The sequence below is a fragment of the Sapajus apella genome, unplaced genomic scaffold (genome assembly GCF_009761245.1).
Source record: "Sapajus apella isolate SASKATOON/1434 unplaced genomic scaffold, GSC_monkey_1.0 scaffold167, whole genome shotgun sequence".
Lineage (NCBI taxonomy): Eukaryota > Metazoa > Chordata > Mammalia > Primates > Cebidae > Sapajus > Sapajus apella.
Genome location: NW_022437107.1, coordinates 1988676 through 2010418, shown reverse-complemented (window position 1 = coordinate 2010418; position 21743 = coordinate 1988676). Strand labels below are relative to the sequence as shown.

General features: G+C 42.3%; 1 pseudogene; it reads right to left on the bottom strand.

Annotated features, from left to right (window-relative positions):
- Positions 1-727: 727 nt before the first annotated feature.
- On the bottom strand, positions 728-18852 carry LOC116542396 (annotated as a pseudogene).
- Between the last annotated feature and the right edge of the window lie 2891 nt (positions 18853-21743).

Sequence of the window (21743 nt, the reverse complement as noted above, 5' to 3'; positions counted from 1 at the left end):
AAATAGCATAAAGAATTCCCATATACCTTTTGCCCCAGATTTCCTAGATGTTAATTTCTCAGACCATCTGAGTACAGAGAGAAACCTCAGGAAATTAACATTGATAGAACACATGTCTAATCCATAGACTTTATGCAGATTTTTCCAATTGTCCCATGAATGGCCCTTTGCTGGTCCAGGATCCAACCCAGGTTTACACAATGAATTTAGTGGTAATGCTCCTTAGCCTTTAATCTGAGAGAGTCTTACCTACACCTTTGGTAAGTTCATTTCTGCGGAAGGAGAACTTATCAATTCAAGAAATGCTGAGTGTCTACTAACCCTATCTATAGCCTGCTAGGAATGAACATCACATTGAAAAGGACCGACACCATTCCTGCCATTGGAGGACACTCCATCTAGTGTTGAACACAGACAAGAAAACTAGCAGTATTCACAAAGAGTGACAATTATTCTATGGGGGTGTGAAGGGAGCATATAGGTTGAGCAGGTGGACATCTAATCCATATAGGCTGGGAGGGCAAACACCTAATCCAAATCGGAAAGAGGCAAGAAAGGATTCTTAGAAGAGGCAACATTGGATTTGAGGCTTTTGTGATGAGTAAGAGTTATTCAGTCTTGGAGAAAGATATTGCTGGCATGAGATCATGCAGGTGATGGTAATGACATTAATGAAAGCCCAGTGGCATGGGACCTCTTCTCTGGTAACTAAAGTGCATTCTAGAGACTAAATGTGAGACATAAGACAGAGGAAGCAGTAGCCACAGGTTGTGGAGTTTGGTTGGAGGGAGAGGGTGAAGCATAAGGTGATGGAGAGGGTGATGATGGAAAGGGTGGTAGAGAGGACGATGGAGAGGGTGGTAGAGAGGACGGTGGAGAGGGTGGTAGAGAGGATGGCTGAGAGGGTGGTAGAGAGGACGGCTGAGAGGGTGGTAGAGAGGACGGCGGAGAGGGTGGTAGAGAGGATGGCGGAGAGGGTGGTAGAGAGGACAGCTGAGAGGGTGGTAGAGAGGATGGTGGAGAGGGTGGCAGAGAGGGTGATGGAGAGGGTTGTAGAAAGGATGGTGGAGAGTGTCGTAGAGAGGATGGTGGAGAGGGTTTTGGAGGGGATGGTGGAGAAGGTGTTGAAGAGGATGATGAAGAGGGTGGTGCAGAGGATGGTGGAGAGGGCGATGGAGAGGGTGGTGGAGTGGGGAGGGTGGATGAAGGGCACAGTGAAAAATGAAGTCCAGGCTTTGGCACTGAGTGGGAGCTGGTGTCATTCTCTAAGGCAGAAGACACACAGGAGGAATAGTTTTGAGGATGTGTTTATGCTGAAGTGTTTGGGCAACTTGTGTAAAGTTGGAGCGTGAAGGCTGAGGTTCTCTTGATGCTCAACCTGCAGCTGTTGACCTTATGTCATGTTCCCAGCTCTTTTTAACCCAGCAGGTCTTCATGGAGAAACTGCTAGGTGTAAAATGCAGACTGGTGCTCCTGAGAAGGCTGAGTGCCATGGTCCCTGCCCTGGGAACAGCCAGGACCACTCACTATGGGCAGATCAGGTAATAAAGTTTGTCCAAGGAGACCCAAGCCTGGTAAGTGATGCATCAGGAGGGCACCGAATTGGGGAGCTGCCCCACCATGCAGAGTGTTGTGCTGAGAATAATGGAGCAGATGGCCAAGCCAGAACTGGCACTTGGCCGAGATTTTAAATGCTAGGCAGTGGTGGATGCACATCCGTTCCTCTGACCTGTTAGAAAAGGGCTGGGAGGAGCTCATTCTATACGGACGCCACTGTGATAGCGTCCATTCTCCCATTTCTCTGTGGGGGATATGGGGGTTCTGAGAAGGTAAGCGACTTGCTCAAAATCATACAGGTAGTAATTGCAGAGCCAGGACTTTGACAGAGCTCTAACACTAAAGCCCCTGCTTTTTCCTCTGTTCTATGCCCCCAGATATCAAGTGAAAAGTCAGGTCTAGTCTGGGCAACTGTTGCGATCAATGGGTGAAGTGAGGGGATGTCTGGATGGAAGGAGCAAAGGGAAACATTACGGTTGCAACCCTGGAGTTGTCATTGGCACTAGAAAAAGCCCTTCCCTACAAGCCCTCCAAGAGGAAATAGGAAGAATAAGCCCTCATTCCAGGGAATGGGGTTAAGGCATGGCAGGGAGGGCAGATACACCAGCACTGGCCTGGTGGCAGGACTGACCTCGGGTGAGCAGAATGCACCCAGGACAGTCAATAGCACCAAGAAACATCAGGCTGGCTCCGGTGTGAGGCTTGGCCCTGCATCTTCCTTGTCCCTGATTCTGGATCTTGTTCTTGATTGACTAGGAGGCTGCTGGGGCTTCAGTTCCAGGGCGTCATGTTGATGTTTATAGAGGCTGTCTCTTCCCTTCTGACCCCTGCTTACTCTGTTTGCAGAACTGCTTTACTCCGACTGGCTGGGTTGGAAGCACTTAAGAAGAGGGGCTCTCAGCTGGACTCTTCCTCAGAGAGTCAGAAGTCTGCTCCACCCCACAGTCCACCAGCCTCTCAGCAGCTCAGCTGGAGGGGGAAGTCCAGGCAGCCAGGGGCAGCATGGCTTTCCTGAATTCTCCAGGGTGGGGAGGTAAGAGCAAAGGAGAGAGTGGAGGACTTGGAATGTGAGGCCTGGGGACTGTGATGGGCCCTGTTGCTCATCTGCTAGGATTATAACTGAGGAGCTGGCTGTAATCAGGGAGTGTTAATTAATCTTGAAGGTTGTCTGCCCAACTTGTCAGCACTCTGTCCCCTCTCCACTCCTCTGGAGGCCCCAGAGGTCCCAGCTTGGCAAACCCCAAGCCCATAGATTGGTATCAAATCTGTGCTCACAGGCTGATTTGAGACCAGAGAGGTATGAACGATGGCCAGTCTAAAGAGAGACAGTCCAGGCTGGGTGAGGGCGCGTGCACTCCTGCTGTCTGAGAGCCTGGGAACCCAGCCCCAGCAAGCCTGCAGCCACAGAGAGGGAGCACTGACGAGAAGCAAACCGCTTCCCAAACATCCATGGACCACCATGATCTATTCCAAATGGCTGGGCAGCACCTCTGAGGAATGAGTCTGGGTCCCGCACTTATGACCCAAGGGCAGAAGTGAGCCATGTGAGGATTCTTTGTGCTAAAATTTGCTATGTGCTTTGCAAAAAGAACGTTGGGCTTTTCGGATCCCATTCCATCAGGTGGCCTTGGCAGCTCTGGGAGATATTTTCCTTGTTAAGCACACCAACAGCTGCTGATTTTGGCTAAGGTTTTCTTGCTCACTTCTTGGGAGAAAAGATGTTCAGCTGTCTATAAAAGCTACCAGCGGAAATCAAAAGCAGAAACACAGAACAGATGGGCCTGCAGGATGAATCCCTGAGGGGTGCTGTGGGTTCCCATCCTCAGAAGAAAGTTGCAAACCTCTGGTGGTTACAGTGTTCTCTTCTCCTCATGCCCAGGCCTGGCTGGTGTGTTCACATCCATGCTGTGGGGCTGTGTGGATGTGTCTCAGGACCTCTCCCACCCAAAATTTCAGGACATAGGACATAGGGGACTGGGATTTCTATGAGGGAACAGTGAGCAAGGAAGAGAGGACAGGGACATTTCTTGGATCAAAATATTTCACCAAACATCACATTACCAATTCTACTAAATGTCTCCTCCCTTTCCATGTCAATTTCTCCATTAATAGGTTCTGATTGGAGACAACCAAAATAGCAGTTAACACTTGTGTTATTGTTTGCTAGTGCCAGGCACTAGTGTACAGATTTGCAAGAGCACACTTAATCCTCCTGTTACTCTTGAGCGGTATTCACTTTGCTAAGAAATTTGAGACTCGGAGAAGCCAAATGATTTATCCAAAGTCATAGAGTTAGTAATTGGCATTACTGGTTTGTTTACCACCAAAAATTACTTGAATTCCAGGATAGACTGTCTTCCTGGGCAGATTGATGCCATAGGTTATAACTAATAGGTGAAGACACAGAGACTTGTTTTTCATTCATTTAATACATATAAATATAAATAGAAGCATGTATGTATACACACACACACACACACACACACACACACAAAACAAAAAACAAACAAAAACAAACAAACAAACAAAAACCTTACCCAGCAGAAATATATGTTCAGTTCCCCCTCTCAGTCAAGGAAATGAAAGCAAAGATGGCCATCCAACCAAGAATCTCCAAACATTGGCAAGAAATCAACATCATCAAAAGGACGTGTTGAATAAATTAAAATTTCAGATTACACGAACAAGATATTGCAATATGTAAGGAAGTTTAGAATATCAAGAAATTATTAAGAATAAGTGTAGTTAATATGTGTGACATCACAGAAATGGTTTGGAGTATTTTACATATAAATTAAAATGAAAACTGAGATCTGGAGGGTAAAAAGATAAATGAAATAAAAATAGCGGATTAAGGAAAAAAACATAGCTGAAAATTGAATTTGTAAACTGGGAAATGACAACAAAGAATTGTTCTAAAATTGTGGCCTCAAAGGACAAAGAAATAGAAAATATTAAAAGAACATTGTGAGACAAAATAGATATAACAGAGAGTTCCAAATTGTGTCTAATAAGACTTGAAAAACAAAAAGAAATGAGAATTGAAGGGAGAAAATAAATAACAGAAGACTATTTTTTCATAAATAAAGACATAAATCCTCAAATAAAAATAGCTCACTGGGTGATAAATAGGATAGATAACTGTAACAGACAAACGATAAGCACACAGTGCAGTGACATTTCAGAAAACCAATAATGGAAAAGGAGTTCTAAAAGCTAATGAATCCTGATGAACATCAATGTGAAAATCCTCAAAAAATACTGGTAAGCCAAATCCAATAGCACATCAAAAAGCTTATCCATCATGATAAAGTTGGCTTCATCCCTGGGATGCAAGGCTGGTTCAACATATGCAAATCAATAAACATAACCCATCACATAAACAGAACTAAAGACAAAAACCACATGATTATCTCAATATAGGCAGAAAAGGCCTTCCACAAAATTCAACAGCCCTTCTTCCTAAAAACTCTGAATAAACTAGGTAACGATGGGACATATCATAAAATGATAGAAGCCATTTATGATAAACCCACAACCAATATCATACTGAATGGGCAAAAACTGGAAGCATTCCCTTTGAAAACCAGCACAAGACAAGGATGCCCTCTCTCACCACTCCTATACAACATAGTATTGGAAGTTCTGGCCAGAGTAATCAGGCAAGAGAGAGACATGGAGTGTATTCAGATAGGAAAAGAGGAAATCACATTGTCTTTATTTGCAGATGACATGACTGTATATTTAGAAGACCCCATCGTCTCAGCCCAAAATCTGCTTAAGCTGATAAACAACTTCAGCAAAGTCTCAGGATACAAAATCAATGCGCAAAAATCACAAGCATTCCTATACACCAATAATAGACTTAAAGAGAGCCAAATCACAATTGCAACAAAGAGAATTAAATATCTAGGAATACAACTTACAACGGATGTGAAGGACCTCTTCAAGGGGAACTACAAACCATTGCTCAAGAAAGTAAGAGAGGACAGAAACAAATGGAAAAACATTCCATGCTCATGGTTAGGAAGAATCAATATTGTGAAAATGGCCATACTAACCAAAGTAATCTATAGATTCAATACTATCCCCATCAAGCTACCATTGACTTTCTTCACAGAATTGGAAAAAAACCACCTTAAAATTCATATGGAACCAAAAGAGAGCCCATGTAGCCAAGACAATTCTAAGCAAGCAAACAAACAACAACAACCAAAAAACACAAAGCTGGAGACATCACGCTACCTGATTTCAAACTATATTACAGGGCTATAGTAATCAAAACAGCATGGTACTGGTACCAAAACAGATATATAGACCAATGGAACAGAACAGAGGCCTCAGAAATAACACCACACACCTACAACCATCTGATATTTGACAAACCTGACAAAAACAAGCAATGGGGAAAGGATTCCCTGTTTAATAAATGGTGTTGGAAAAACTGGCTAGCCATATGCAGAAAACTGAAACTGAAGCCTTTCCTTACATCTTATATAAAAATCAACTCAAGATGGATTAAAGACTTATAAAACCCAAAGCTATAAAAACCCTAGAAGAAAACCTTGGCCATACCATTCAGGACATAGGCATGAGCAAAGACCTTCATGAATAAAACACCAAAAGCAATGGCAACAAAAGCCAAAATAGACAAATGGGATCTAATTAAACTAAAGAGCTTCTCCACAGCAAAAGAAACTATCATCAGAATGAATAGGCAACCTACTGAATGGGAGAAAATTTTTGCAATCTACCCATCTGACAAAGAGCTAATATCCAGAATCTACAAAGAACTTAAAAAAATTTTCAGGAAAAAACAAACAACTCTGTCAAAAAGTGGGTGAAGGATATGAACAGACACTTCTCAAAAGGAGACATTTATGCAGCCAACAAACATGAAAAAAGATCATCATCACTGGTCATTAGAGAAATGCAAATCAAAACCACAATGAGATACCATCTTACACCAGTTAGAATGGCGATCACTAAAAAGTCAGGAGATAACAGTTACTGGAGAGGATGTGGAGAAATAGGAACACTCTTACACTGTTGGTGGGAGTGTAAATTAATTCAACCATTGTGGAAGATAGTGTGGCAATTCATCAAGGATCTAGAGCTAGAAATACTATCTGACCCAGCAATCCCATTACTGGGTATGTATGCAAAGAATTATAAATAATTCTATTATGAAGACACATGCACAAGTATGTTTATTGTAGCACTGTTCCCAATAGCAAAGACTTGAAACCAAACAAAATGTCCATCAATGATAGACTGGATGAAGAAAATGTGGCACATATATACCATGGAATACAATGCAGCCATAAAAAATGATGAGTCATGTCCTTTGCAGGGACATGGATGAAGCTGGAAACCATCATTCTCAGCAAACTAACACAAGATTAGAAAATCAAACACTGTATGTTCTCACTCATAAGTGGGAGTTAAACAATGAGAATGCATGAACACAGGGAGGAAACATCATACACTGGGACCTGTCAGGGAGTGGAGGACTAGGGGAAGGATAGCATTAGGAGAAATATCTAATGTAGATGACAGGGTGATGGATGCAGCAAACTATTATGGCACGTGCATGCTTATGTGACAAACCTGCACCTTCTGCACATGTACCCCAGAAATTAAAGTATAGTAATAATAAAAAAATTATGGCTTGACGTAGAGGCTCACACTGGTAATCCCAGCACTCTGGGAGGCTGAGGTGGGAGGATCATGAGGTTAAAAGATCGAGACCATCCTGGCAAAAAAAACAAAAAGGTAATGAAGCAAACAAAAAACACTATAGGTTGTCTATAAAGGAATGTATACCAGATTGGAATCGGAGTTCCTAAAAGCAAGAGATTCTGAAAGCAGTAGACCAGTATCTTTAAAACTTTATAATGTGTGATTTTGAGCTAGAATTCTGATCCAAGCCCCTAAAATTACATGGTTAAAAGTAGTTGCTTTGAGCAAATTTGAGTCTTTTTTTTAACTACTTGAAGTTTACTAATCAAAAGTCCTATTATCAGAAATTTCTGGCAAATCTATTCAAGCAAACTAAAACAAAAATATCAATAATTAAACTGAGGATGACTTGGGATATAGAAGCAGTGGTTAGCTAAATAAATAATTATTAATTCTAAAAAGATTTTGATTTTTAAGATAATTATGATAAAACCTGGATAATCCCCAATTATTTTAGAATAGAATGGAGTCTCAAATATTGTTCTCCATGAGCACTGAGGTTTTTTTTTTTTTTTTTTTGATAACAATTACTTTTAGTAACCCCTTTCCTTCAAGCTGTTTGTTCTGACAAAAACAGCAATTTTGTATTTGAAACCAGAGCAGGCTGCTTCCCTTTGGTCACAATCTTGACTTTCATCTCAACTGAGATGCTAAAAAAATAATTCCATAAGAAAACAAGAAAGATCTTTCAGAAATTAAAAAAAAAAAAGACTTTGATTTAAAAACATTAGGCCAGGCATTGTGGCTCACATCTGTGATCCCAGCACTTTGGAAGGCCAAGATGGGCAGATCACTTGAGGTCAGGACCTTGAGATCAGCCTGGCCAACATGGTGAAACCTCATCTCTACTAAAAATACAAAAACTAACCAGGTGTGGTGGTTTACTTGGGAGGCTGAGGAAGTAGAATTGCTTGAATATGGGAAGCAGTGGTTGCAGTGAGCTGAGATCATGCCACTGCACTCCAGCCTGAGCAACAGAGTGAGACTCCTTTAAAAAAAATAAAAAAAATCTACAAAGAGGGGGTAGGTAAAGAGGTAAAAAACAGAATGCAGACAAAAAGGCATAATAGTGATTAATGGAAAAATAGGTAGATGTAAAATTAAAATTAAAGATTAAATCTGGAAGAACAATATATAAGAAGCATTCCAGAAATAGAGAGCAGAGAAAACATTTGAAAGGAAATTATTGGAAAAATAATAGTGGGTAAACACACAGAACCACTGGGCTTGAGATTTCAGATTGAACAGCCTATGTATGCAGTATCATAAGCTCACACAAATGCACAAAATATAAATCTACCAGTGACATTATTGTGAAATTTCAGAAGCAGAGACATGATACTAAACGGAGAAAGGTGAGAGAGAGAAAATAAATACAGCTAACATGCACAGGATTAGGATGAGAGGTGCTGACTTGACAGCAATGTTGGAAGTTGAAGACCAGTGGAGAGTAATGTTTCTGCAAGTTTGGGAAAATAAAGGTATTTTCAGACAAGCAAAAACTCAAACCATAATAAATTCCTGCATATCAGAGGGTAAATCCTCTTACCTTACAGGTCTTTTCTTTTTCCCCTTTGCTAGGAAACGATAACCATGCTGTGTCATCTACTTCACAGAGTTTTAGAATTAACCAGATACATATCAAATGGCAATGTAGTACAGGCCACATATCTATTTTGTGAGAGCCTGGAGGAGTCATCAGTTTCAAGGGGTAGAAGGGAATGATGTCTGGGCCCTTGTTCAGTAAGAGAAAATCCACTTTGGAAACCATTTTCTGAGCACTTCCTTTGTGACTTCTGTTTACATGTTGTGAGTTTCCTGTCCTTAAGTAACTCATTTTACTTTAGAAAACAGGTAAGTGTTTGGAATATGGCACGTACTGTTGTATGCCACCAGTTCCTCTCTTTGGCTGATGAAATTGTTCTGTGGGGACAAAACTCCTGTGCATGTAATTCTCATGTACCAAAGCAGCTAGTGGGTGTGTTCAAGCCATGTAAAGTTAAGGGCCAAACAGAGTAGAAAACAGAATTTTTTAATCCAGGAAAAGAGTTCCCAACAAGGCATTAGAACAAAAAGGAAGAGCAAAAAATGAAGACTAAAGGCACAAATAACTAGGTGAAGAATAACTGGGAAGGTGAGGAACCAGGAAGAGAAGAGGGATGTCAAGTATAGGAGGAATGCAGGATGGCTGTTCAGGATAAATGCCCAAGCCAGGGGCTCTTGACAGGGGCACATGTCTATGTAGTGCAATGCATAGATGATCTTCCTTATGTAAAGGCCGGAGCATATGAATACGGTCCTCTATCTTTTTGAGTAAGGCATTCATCTCCATGATATTTGAACAATTCGGTAACTTTATTCAATTACAGAAGAGATCAGAAATATAGTTATAAGAGACTAATATGGAGACAAGTGTGGAGCTGGCCTGGAGAGGCAGAATAGACGGGTGAAACCAAAGTTCAGGAAAGATGGCTGAGTGCAGAGAGGGTAAGAGTCATGAAAGATACAGCCAGGACCACATATTTCAGCATGTGGGGCCTCTGTGTTCAGTGAATGTGCATATCTGGCATGATGCCCTTGTAGGAGGGGACACTGCAAAGAGCCCCATAAGGTAACCTCATGGGAAAAGAATATTAAGACCATAGTGTGGGCTTCAAAGATAATCACAGTAAGAGTTTAAGGGAAACTTGATCAGGAAGAAAATATAAAGAGTCCTGGATAGCTCAGCCTGGAGGAAAAAACAATGGAAAAGTTTACTACAGACAATGAGACACCGGAATTTCACACAAGATGGCCACTACCCTTCTATGAAGGGAAATGGGTCTATGTTGATAGAAAAAAGCAATTCAATTATTTATTCTTAGAAGAAAAACTTTAGACAAAATAAATTTAACAGATTGTATTTGAGGAAAGAATGATTCATGAATTGGGCAGCATTCAGAACCAGAAGAGGTTCAGAGAGCTCCACTCTGCAACATGAGCAGAGAGCATTTATAGACAGAACATGGAAATAAAGCACAGAATCAGTTCGATTAGTCATAGTTAGGCATTGCCTTATTAGGGCATTGCCTTATCAGTTGGCTGCCTGTGATTGGCTGAAGCTTGACTGCTTGTGATTGGCTGAGATTGGCTGTTTGTTATAAAAAGTCTAAAAAGTATACTCCTGTATTAGGTTTCAGTTGTTTATATGCTAAGTTGCAGTTTGTTATGTAGGAACTCAAAGAATGGAGACAGCCTTGGGCTAAATTGAGCACTGTACATATAGAAAAGTTATATATATATAAAACACATGTGTGTTATATTTATATAAAATATATGATTTATACATAATACACATCATGCTATATATATATATATATAACATATGTACTATGTAACATATATACCTATATATAAGATAGTAGAAGATTTTTAGTCTATATCAAATATGAATGGGTATTGTGGTACAAAACAGAAACTTGTAGCTTCCCAGTAAATAAAGTTGTGTGTGATTATGATGAGTGATATCAGATATATGAGCAGATAAACACATATTATTTTTTCTTTATTTTTTATTGAGGTGAAATTCAAATAACATGAAGTTAAACCATTTTTAACTGAACAATTCAGTGGCATTTAATACTTTCACAGTGTTGTGCAACCATCATTGTTATCTAGTTCCAAAACATTTTCATCACCTCCAAAGGAGACCCTGTATTCATCAGTCACTCTCACTTCCTCTCCTGCCTTTTAACTTGAGAATTAAAGTTAATTTTTACATTTAATATAATTCTTAACAGTATGTGCATTGTCTCGGGTCTGATTTTTTTGCTTTACAACACTTACAGCAATGTGCAATTACTTTACTGTCATTGATTTCTTATATTGGCCATGCCTGTCTCCCCACTGGGATGTAAGCTGCCTGAGGACAAGGGCCTTCCAAGTCTGTTCACTGTTAGATCCCAAAAACCTCACATGGTGCTTTCCTCAGGAAATTGATTTGAGTGAACTAATGTGAAAGGTCTCAGTAAACTGTGTATCGATCTGAACAAAATGACAGATGTTTATTATGGAATGGATAGAGAGCAGATGCCAAGGAAGCTGGTGATTGTATGATTTTATTTCAAGAAAGTGTGAAAGACTTGGGTTCGTATCCCCACAGAGAGTGTCATGGGCAAGGTGAGGAATCCAGCAGGATGGTCACTGTGTGGTTTCTCAACTGGAGTGCAGGAGGAGCAAGTGTGGAAACATCCTTTTTTTTTCTTGTCTATGCTCCCCTCCCCAAGTACAAATGGAACCTGTGAAATATGGCTTGATTTTGAGGCTTCTAATTCTTCATTGCATTCCCAGACCCTTCTTTTATCTCAGTGGCAGCCCTGAGAATAAATCTCTTAGTCACACTCTTCAATCAGGTTCTTCTAGAGAAAAGTTTAGGCTGCAAGGATGACAGGAACCAGACTTCAAATGGGTTTCCAGGAGCTGAGGGAAGGAAAGGCTTTTCCTACAGTATTTCCAGCCAAGGGATTAAAGAAAGGATGTGGGTCATAGAGCAACAGCAGTAGAAGGTGTCATTCCAAGACTTTCTCTAAGACTCCACCTAAGGTCAGTTTCTCGTCACGCATATGTTTGCCATTTCCCTGGCCACCATCAGTGTAGTGTTAAGAACAAGGAAGCAGGAACATGATCCCTAAGTCACAGTCTGCCTCCACACTCTGCAGTTTGATTATAGCATCCTGCCTCCCCACAGGAGGGAAGTGGTGTAGTTCTCCAGAACCGGATGTGGATTGTGACTAGACCTAGAATCGGCTACATAAAAAGCTTAAGAGAGATTCCGTGTCCTGCAGCAGTGTCCATAATTCAAATCGCTATTCAAAATGAAACTGAAAGCAGAGAAAATCCACAGCAGACCTACTGCTCTCCAGGCAGGTAGTGCCCTCTCCACGTCTTGCAGCCATCACCTGCCTCTGCTGGATGCTGCCCCAAGAGAGATCTGCTGCAGCAGAGCAGCTCTGGGTCAGCCGCTGCAGCCTCAGAGAGAGCTGCAGGAAATGGGACTTACCGCATCCCCTGCACAGTGGCATCACAGGTCAGCAGCTGAATGAAGCCTCCACCCTCTGGGTCTCTTTATTGCCACTTAGTATTCTCTTTTTCACATTCTAGTACTTTAATTTTTTTTTTTTTTGCAGTTATGTTATTTGCTGGAAACTTGCAAATGTATTACTAATGTCCTTCCAGACAGACTCCACATGGGAATTTTCATTATTATCTTGGCTATGTTTACACAAAGATTAGCTTGTAGGAAGTACAAAATAAGTATGTACAAATAAATGAGAGGCTCAGCACACCAGAATTGCGTGTTCAGTGCCATCATCAACTGTTACATCAAAGAGATTGCTCAAATTCCTTTTATGAGGAGAATGACACCTGACTACATATTCAGACTCTTCTGAGGCTCCTCAAATATACACACTCACTGAACAGAGCAAAGCCTGAGTCTTGGTTTAAAAATTCACTAATGGAATTTTAAGGCCTTCCTAAGGAAGTGGACTAGAAAGAAATTCAATTTTTCCAAAGCAGATTGAGTTTATGCCAAGCAATTCAGTGAGTGTATTAGGCCATTTTTGCATAGCTATACGGAACTACCTGAGGCTGGGTAATTGATAAATAAAAGGGTAATACAAGAAGTGTGGTGCTGGCATCTGCTTCTGGTGAGGCCTCGGAAGCTCCCACTCATGATGGAAGGTGAAGGGGGAGCAGGTGTCTCACACGGTGACAGTGGGAGCAAGAGAGTAAAGGAAGAGGTGCCACGCACTTTTAAACAACTAGAGCTTGTGAGAATTCACTTACTAGGATAGCACCAAGGCCTTCATGAGGGATCTGTCCCATGACCCAAGCACCTCCCACTAGGCCCCACCTCCAACATTGGGTATTACATTTCAACATGAGATTTGAAGAAGATAAACATCCAAACTATGTAACTCCTCCCTGGCCACTCAAATCTCATGTTCTTCTCACATTGCAAAATACAGTTCTCCTCTGCCAACTCTTCTGTTTTAACTCATTCCAGTATCAAGTGAAAAGTACTAAGTCTCATCTGAAACTCATCTCTTTCTACGTACAAGCCCATAAAATAAAAACAAATTATTTCCCCGCAAGATACAATGGTAGTACAGGCTTTGAGTAAATGTTACCATTCCAAATGGGATAAATTGAGCCAAAGAAAAGGGCAATAAGCCCACAGAGGTTTGAAACCCAACAGGGCTGTCATTAAATCTTTTAAAAATTATTATAATTTAAGTTCTGGGGTATATGTGCAGATGGTTCAGTATTGTTACATAGGTATACCCATGCCATGGAGGTTTGCTACGTCAATCTCTCTATCATCTACATTAGGTATTTCTCCTAATGTTATCCCTCCCAAATGCCCCCACCCCCTGCTATCCCTCCCCTATCCCCCTCACCCCCCAACAGGCCCTGGTGTGTAATGTTCCCCTCCCTGTGACCATGTGTTTTCATTGTTCAACACCGACTTGTGAGTGAGAATGTGCAGTGTTTGGTTTTCTGTTCTTCTGACAGTTTACTGACAATGATGGTTTCCAGCTTCATCCATGTCCCTGAAAAGCAAAAACACAAAGCTGGAGGCTTCATGCTACCTGACTTCAAACTATACTACAAGACTACAGTAATCAAAACAGCATGGTACTGGTACCAAAACACAGATATAGACCAATGGAACAGAACAAAGGCCTCAGAAGTAATGCCAAACATCTACAACCATCTGATCTTTGACAAACCTGACAAAAATAAGCAATGGGGAAAGGATTCCCTGTTTAATAAATGGTGTTGGGAAAACCGGCTAGCCATATGCAGAAAACTGAAACTGGACCCCTTCCTTACACCTTATACAAAAATTAACTCCATATGGATTAGATTTAAACATAAGACCTAACACCATAAAAACCATAGAAGAAAACCTAGACAACACCATTCGGGACATAGGCATAGGCAAGGACTTCATGACTAAATCTTCAAGTTTCAAAATAATCTCCTTTGATTCCATGTCCCACATGCAAGTCCCTCTGGTGCAAGGGGTGGGCTCCCAAGGCCTTGGACAGCTCTACCACTGTGTCTCTGCAAGGTTCATCCCCCGTAGCTCTTTTCACGGGTTGGAATTGAGTGAGTGTGCCTTTTCTAGGCACAGGCTGCAAGCTGCTGTTGCATCTACCATTCTGGGGTCTGGAGAGTGGTAGATCCATCCCTACAGCTCCACTAGGCAGTGCCCCAGTGAGGAGTTGGCATGGGGACTCCAACCCCACATTTCTCCTCAGCATTGTCCTAGTAGAGATTCTCTGCTGGGGCTCTCCTGCTGCAGCAGGTTTCTACCTGGGCACCCAGGCTTTCTCATATAGCCGCTAACATCTAAGAAGAAGCTGCCAAGCCTCCTTCATTCTTGCATTCTGTGCACCTGCAGGCTTAACACCACATAAGCCACCAAGGCTTATGGCTTGCACCCTCTGGAGTGGTGGCCTGAGCTGTACCTGAGGACTTTTGAGCTACAGCTGGAGCTGGAGCAGCCAGGATTCAGGGTGCAGCATCCCAAGCCTGTGAAGGGCAGTGGTGTCCCAGGCCTGGCTCCTGAAGCCACTTTTTCCTCCTAGGGTTTTGGGCCTGTGATGGGGGTACTGCCGTCAAGATCTCTGAAATGCCTTTGAGGCTTTTCCCTCATTATCTTGGATATTAGCACTTGGCTCTGTTGTAATCATGCTAATCTCTCTAGCAAGTGGTTTCTCTGTAGCCTAGTTAAATTCTCTGCTACATGGCCAGGCTGCAAATTTTCTAAACTTTTATGCTCTGTTTTCATCTTAAATATAAGTTCCAACTTTAAGTCATTCTTTTGCTTCCATATCTGACTATAGGCTGCTGAAAGCAGCCAGGCTACTTCTTGAACACTTTGTTGCTTAGACATTTCTTCTGCCAAATACCCTAAGTCATCACTCTTAAGTTCGGACTTCCACTTAAGAGTGGACGTGAACACAATGCAACCAAATTATTTGTGAGAGTGTAACACGGGTGACCTTTGCTCCAGTTGCCAATAAATTCCTCAATTCCATCTGATACCTTGTTAGCCTAGCCTTAGTATTTGTATTTCTCTTAGTATTTTAGTCACAACTATTTAGTCTCTAAGAAGTTCCAAACTTTCCCTTTTCTTCTTATCTTCCTCTGAGCCCTCCAAACTCTTCCAATCTCTGTTGGTTACTCAGTTCCAAAGTTGCTTCCACATTTGTAGGTATCTTTATAGCAATGCCCTACTTCCCAGTACCAATTTTCTGTATTATGCCATTTTTGCATTGCTATAAAGAAATACCTGAGGCTGGGCAATTTATAAAGAAAAGAAATTTAATTGACTCATAGTTCCACAGGCAGTACAGGAAGTGTGCTGGCATCTGCTTCTGGTGAGGGCCTCAGGGAGCTTATAATCATGGTGGAAGGTGAATGGGGGAGCAGGCGTGTTCCATAGTGAGAGTGGGAGGAGGAGGGCAGGGGAAGGTGCCACACACTTTTAATTGGCTTATGGTTCTGAAGATAGTACAAAAAGTGATATGCTGGCATTTCCTTCTGGTGAAGCCTCAGAAACTTCCACTCATGGTGGAAACAACCAGATCTTGTGAGAACTCACTCACTACCATAAGAACAGCAGCAAGCCATTCATGAGGGATTCACTCACCACCATGATCCAAACACCTTCCATTCAGCCCCACCTCCAACATTGGGGATCACATTTCCACATGATATTTGGAAGCAATGAGCATCCAAAGCATATCAGTGAGTGAATATAAATTGAAGAGAAAGAAGCAAATATTCATTCTAAAGTTGCAGAAACAAACTTGTTCACCTTGTATTTATTGGATTACAATCTAATGAGTTACATTTATTTGTTTTAGTTTAAAAAACCATATTCATTTACATGGTAAATATTTGTCTCTACTGAATGTCAATGATATTTGTCTTTTAGTCTGTCAAACTTAGCTAAGAAATTTATAAATGTGTTTTCTATAACTTGCATTGAAAGGCGTTAACTTTATGGTCATTAATGCGTAACTTCCCAAATGCACAAAAGCTTAGATGAATGCTTAATATAATATTTGAGCATTAAGTGTGGGTACATGGATATTCAGGTTGCTCTCTTGGGTTTAACCCAGATGTGTTTCCACACATTTATGCTAATAAATCTGCTCTCTGTGAATTTCTAAGTAACCATTTTCAAATCTTCCAGCTCTTGGAGCAGAGAAATATCTTTTGTTTTTCAAACTCATTGTTTTTCTGGCTGCGTTTCAGTTGCTGTGTTCTTTCAAGGTTCAGTTGCTTTTGCCTTTTTCAGTTCTTGAATTTTTCGTCTATCTCAGGGTTTCCAGACATTAACCGAGACACTATTTCAGGGTGTGCTCTGTGGGACAGGGTCGGTGTCAAATCTGGACTCGTCACTTCTTAATTCCTGCTTTGTAGCTTTCTCAGCTTCATATTTCCTTTGATTTTTTAAGGGCCGCTTTTGATAATGGTTTATCATTTCCTGGTTGTGATTTCTTATTCTTGGGTGATTTCTCTTGATACAGCTTGGAATTGGTGATTGGTTTATTTCTTAAAGCTGGGAGTCTATCAGTAATTGCAAATTTAGGTTCCTAGTTGGGTACTTGACTTGGAACTGCTTGGTAAGTTACCGCTTTTGCTGGAAATAGTCCATCCAGAAATGGCTGCCAAGAAACCTGCCATATTTCTGCATTTGATGACATATCTTACTCATGCAGGATATGGCTGATATAATGCCAAAGCTTGTGTCCATTATTAACACACAACCTGGGAGCGTGTGTGGTAGTAAAATGTGCTCCCATATAGGTACCTAGCAAAATATGTAGGATCAGAGGCTACTTGTTTGGAAATAAGTTTGTAGCTTTTAATATCCCACACTCATGTTTGTCCCTCATATTTCCAAATCCAGTTAGTATTAATACATGACCACAAAGGCCAGATAGGCTACCTTAGAGCACCAGTTCCAAGGTCAAACACAAGATCGATTTTCAAGTTGAAAATCATAGCTTTGGCAGGCATAAAACTATAAATAGCATAAAACTCAGTAGAACCAGAATTCCAAATTATATTGTAAATGGGGCTCCGTTTTGGTAATTGAACAAATGACAGTACTTTCTCCATTTATTGCAGTGTAATGCAGGCTTTGTTCTCCATAGCAGGAAGTTCTTCTCTTGTCAACATCTGTTCTCACTGTTACAAGCTAGCAGTGGCTTTTTCATTCCACAGCATTGTAACGTCATTGGCTTAGAGAAACTGCTGTTGGCTAAAGCTGCATGAGGTCTAACAAAGTCAGGGTACAAATACAATGCAATAAATGAAGGTACACCCCTACTCCCTGGAACATAGCCCCCTTGTGTGACTGGAATCCAAGTGATAACCACAATTAATTTTTTGCAAAGACAATTTACTTGCAATTTTATAAAACTGTCATTTACAAAGAAGTGAACTTTACTGTTAACATTTTGGACACAAAACAGTTTCATCGTCTGACCAGATGGATACCAATTTGCCTTTTTTTTCCTGGATGAAAGACTTCAAGCACACCCCAGTCTCACATGATGGAGTTGCAGGTTGTGTGTCTCAGGAGCGCCATGTGTAGGGAAGTGTAAGGCTGCTAAATTGCCAGGACATGGGCTTTTAGTAAGATTTCAAGGCAAACTGCCTTTGGAGGTGGAAGAACTATACTAAACCCATGTTAGTGACACTGATAATGTTTATATATTTTTTCCTTTGCCTCAGCAAATAAGAGTCCCACTGTTGCCAAAGTTACAGACTTTGTAATTTTCCTGAGATTTCCTTGGAAACACTGTGCTTTCTGCAAAACATGGTGGTGCATTCACCATACAGAGTCCTTCTGATCCTCAGCTGGGTTCACATACCGACCGTGGGGAACTTAGATGCGCCATTATCTCTGATTCTGTAGCCAAATCTTCCAGGAATGGCATGGACAGCCCCACCTTCTCCTGGAAAACAGTTGCATGTCTTTTCAATGTCCCTTCTTATCATAAACTGTTCTATTGCAGTTGAGTCTCTTACCTGACTAACTTGGAGGAGGTCCGCATGTGTGTCCTCCACTCCTTGCTGGACAGTAATGGGAAACGCATGAATTCTCCAGGTGCACAGCTTTTGCTCCTGCAGTTTCTCTTTGGCCATGTGAATAAGCCTGCAATGAATCCTCAGCAGCAGGAGTTTGGATCACAAATGGTGCTCTCTGTCACCACTTTATTGATGTCGGCTGCAGAAAGCTCCACCCGGTCTTTAGTGGGGTCCAAATGAACCAGAGCAGGAGGAAGGAAATAAAGTGTGGTCCCTCCATAGACTCCTATCAATTCACACTCAGCACCGAGATCATCTGGCACCTGACTCACATTCCACACCTGTGTCATCCACAGAACCTGAGCTCTGGCAGGGCAGGGACTGACAGCCCTCCTTCCCTACCTCCCAGCCTGATTCTTCTGGTATCCTCATCTCAGAAAGAGTCACTACCATTCTTAACTTGCTCAATCCAGTAACCTAAGCACTTAGATCAATTCTCTCACTCCCTTTCCACAAAGATCTCACATTCAGATCCAAACACACCTCATGCTTCACTATGCATCGCTGCTCTTACTTCCACAGCCATACCTCCTCCCCACCTCCACTTCTCCACGGCCTCTGCAGTGCTCTCTCTCTGTTTCTTTCCTTCTCTCACTTTACTCACTGCAGAGCAGCAGCATGATCCTCTAGGAAGTAATTATATCCATCTCCCTCATTCAAGGCCCTAGAACACAGCTCATGGCACCTACAGTAGCTCCCCATGCCTGCCATTCTCCACACACCTGTCCCTCCTGCTTCCCAGCCTCAGGCTGAGTAGTTGTCCCCTGCTGAGTCCCCAGCCAGGTCCCCTCTGATGAGCACAGGCCTCTCCCACGTGGAAGCTCCGCACTGTTCCCTAGGTAAGAAAGCCTTGTCCTGGGTCCTTCTTAAGCTTCAGATGCTGCTTTCTGAAATAGCTTCTGCCGGGTCGTGTCTACCTTGTTTCCCTGTTACTACCTTGCCTGGTCATGTGTTGACTGGCCCATTGTCTGTCTTCCCCAGCAGAATGCTGGCTCTGTGAGGGGAGATTTTTGATCTTTCTCACCATTGCTCCCAGCCCTAGCATGGAGCCTGGCACATAGTAGGTGCCCAATACACTTTTGTTAAATGAAGTAATTGGATCTCTTCCTTAGCCTTTTGTGCCCAGTGTGCTCAGGAAATAGCTATGGAATGAAAAATAAATTGATGAATGGATCAATAGGTGTAATTCTGTTGCAAATCCTGCTGCAAATGCCCCCAACATGCGAGGCAGCTCCTCCTGGGTGTGAGAGCATCTCTTCTCCATTTTTTCTTCCCAGTCATGTTCATGCAGCTGCATTGTTTATGAACAGATTTCCTTTGATCCTTTGCAGGACAAGAATTCATCTTGTGTGGGTGAAAGAGATCATGACTCTGGAATTCTAAAATATCTCCCAGATTGATTTTTTTTCACCATGAAGCATGTGTGGATGTGGGACCCTGAATGAGAAAGTTCTGATTTTTCACGTTTATGATTTGGACTACAACAAAAGTGAATCTCTGACCTTCTGGTCACCCCTCTGACTAGCTCTCCCATTTCTGTACATTTACTCCAGAGGGAAAGTGCAGAGGAGGTGAGCCATGCCAGGAGGGGCACAGCCATTGAGGAATCTGAATAGGTGGGTTGCAAGCAAGATTACAGTCTGGGGCTAGGACCACATGGAAGCTCCTGTGGTCTTCCAGAGCTGACACAAGTGGCAGTGAAAATGGCCTGAAGGAGAGGCAAGGGGACTTGCTACAACAGCCACCGGCACCTGCCTCTGGGTTCGCCTTTGTCTTTCCTTCCTTGCTCTCGAAACCTGGCTATCCTCACCTTCCGTTGGAGAACACCCCTCCCAGGACTGACTGTAAAGTAACGCTGCCCCTTCAAAATCCAAAGATGAACCTGGGTGAGAAACAAGGAATACATCCTGGCTTTCCGAACTCCCCTCTCCCCACTGCTGTTGAAGCTCATGGCTGGTGAAACCTTGGCAAGCTTAACCTCTCCATACAAATAACTCATTGATTGTAGATTTTGGAAGTATCTGAAAATACAAGACAGCATTAAAGTATGCATGTGTGTGTTTGAAAGAACAGATGGGAAAAATCTTTTTCCCATAGCTATTTATAATAACCCTTTCCAGGCACTGAAAGCACAACAGCCATAACTCTCACCCATCCAAAAAGTGCTGAACGTAACACTTTCTTACTTCACACACCTCCTTTCTCCTAATTGCTCACTGGTTGGATTTCTAATCTGATAACTCTATTTAAAAATTGAGTTTAAAAAAAATTGAGTTTTACTAGAATTTCACCCTTGTTTGTGCTCTTTCTTCTGGCCAAGCTCTGCACCTCTGTGGCTGCCTCTCCTACCCTGTGAAACTGGGCCAGGGTGGCACCTGCTCCCAGAGGTGCTGCAGCCCCCAACAGGGGCATGATTGTCATGTGGCTAGGGCCACTCAATGCAGTTCCAGAAGACCCTAACTCCCACAGAAGAATCATCATGTGGGCCAAGTGCTGCACCTTCTGGCACTTGATATTCCTTCATTTTGTCTCCTGCCACTTCATAGAGGCCTGGTGTCGAATGAGCACTCTGCAGATGCTTGTGGAATGAGCATTTTCACATCTTGCCTCTGCTCCCTCTGCTACCCAAGTTCTCAAGATTCTTGGGTCACATCATGGCCTTTCTTGAGTTTGAGTCTTTGAGCAAGAACAAGCTGTTCTGTCTGCCCATCTTGTCTTAAGAGCGCCCATTTTCCAATTTCCTGATGTTGAGTCCATGTGTGTTTACCTTTGAAAGGAACAAATGGAAAATCTGCAAAAGGGTTGGAAAGTGGAAAACGGTGCCATAAGTAGTCTAAGACATAAAGGAAATTTTTGATGAAAGGAAGTCAGTGGCATTGGAACCAGTGGTTTCCAGGATTCAGCACTGAAATGGGATGGGAATGAATGGGCTTCCCCAGAGAGTGTGTGAACCACCCAAGCTTGTAGTAGCAGGGCTGGTAGTGCTGAGGCCAGGATAGGAAGCAGGTTGGAGGGAAGGACTTGGAGGACGGCACTAACACCCTGCTCAAGCTTCACTTGGCTCAGCTTGCAAGCCAGGGAAAGGAAGCTGTGCCTCTAGGCTCTGAGCAACAGTGGGCAGAAGCATATGATGTCTCAGCTGATACAGAGCTGTACAATACACCCAGGAAAGACCAACCCCAATGACTTGGCCCTGCAGGGAGCCCCTAATTCTTCTGGCAGCTGAGGCAGGATAAACTAAGTTTGTATCTATGAGGGAGGTTGATCAAAATTTACTATTGAGT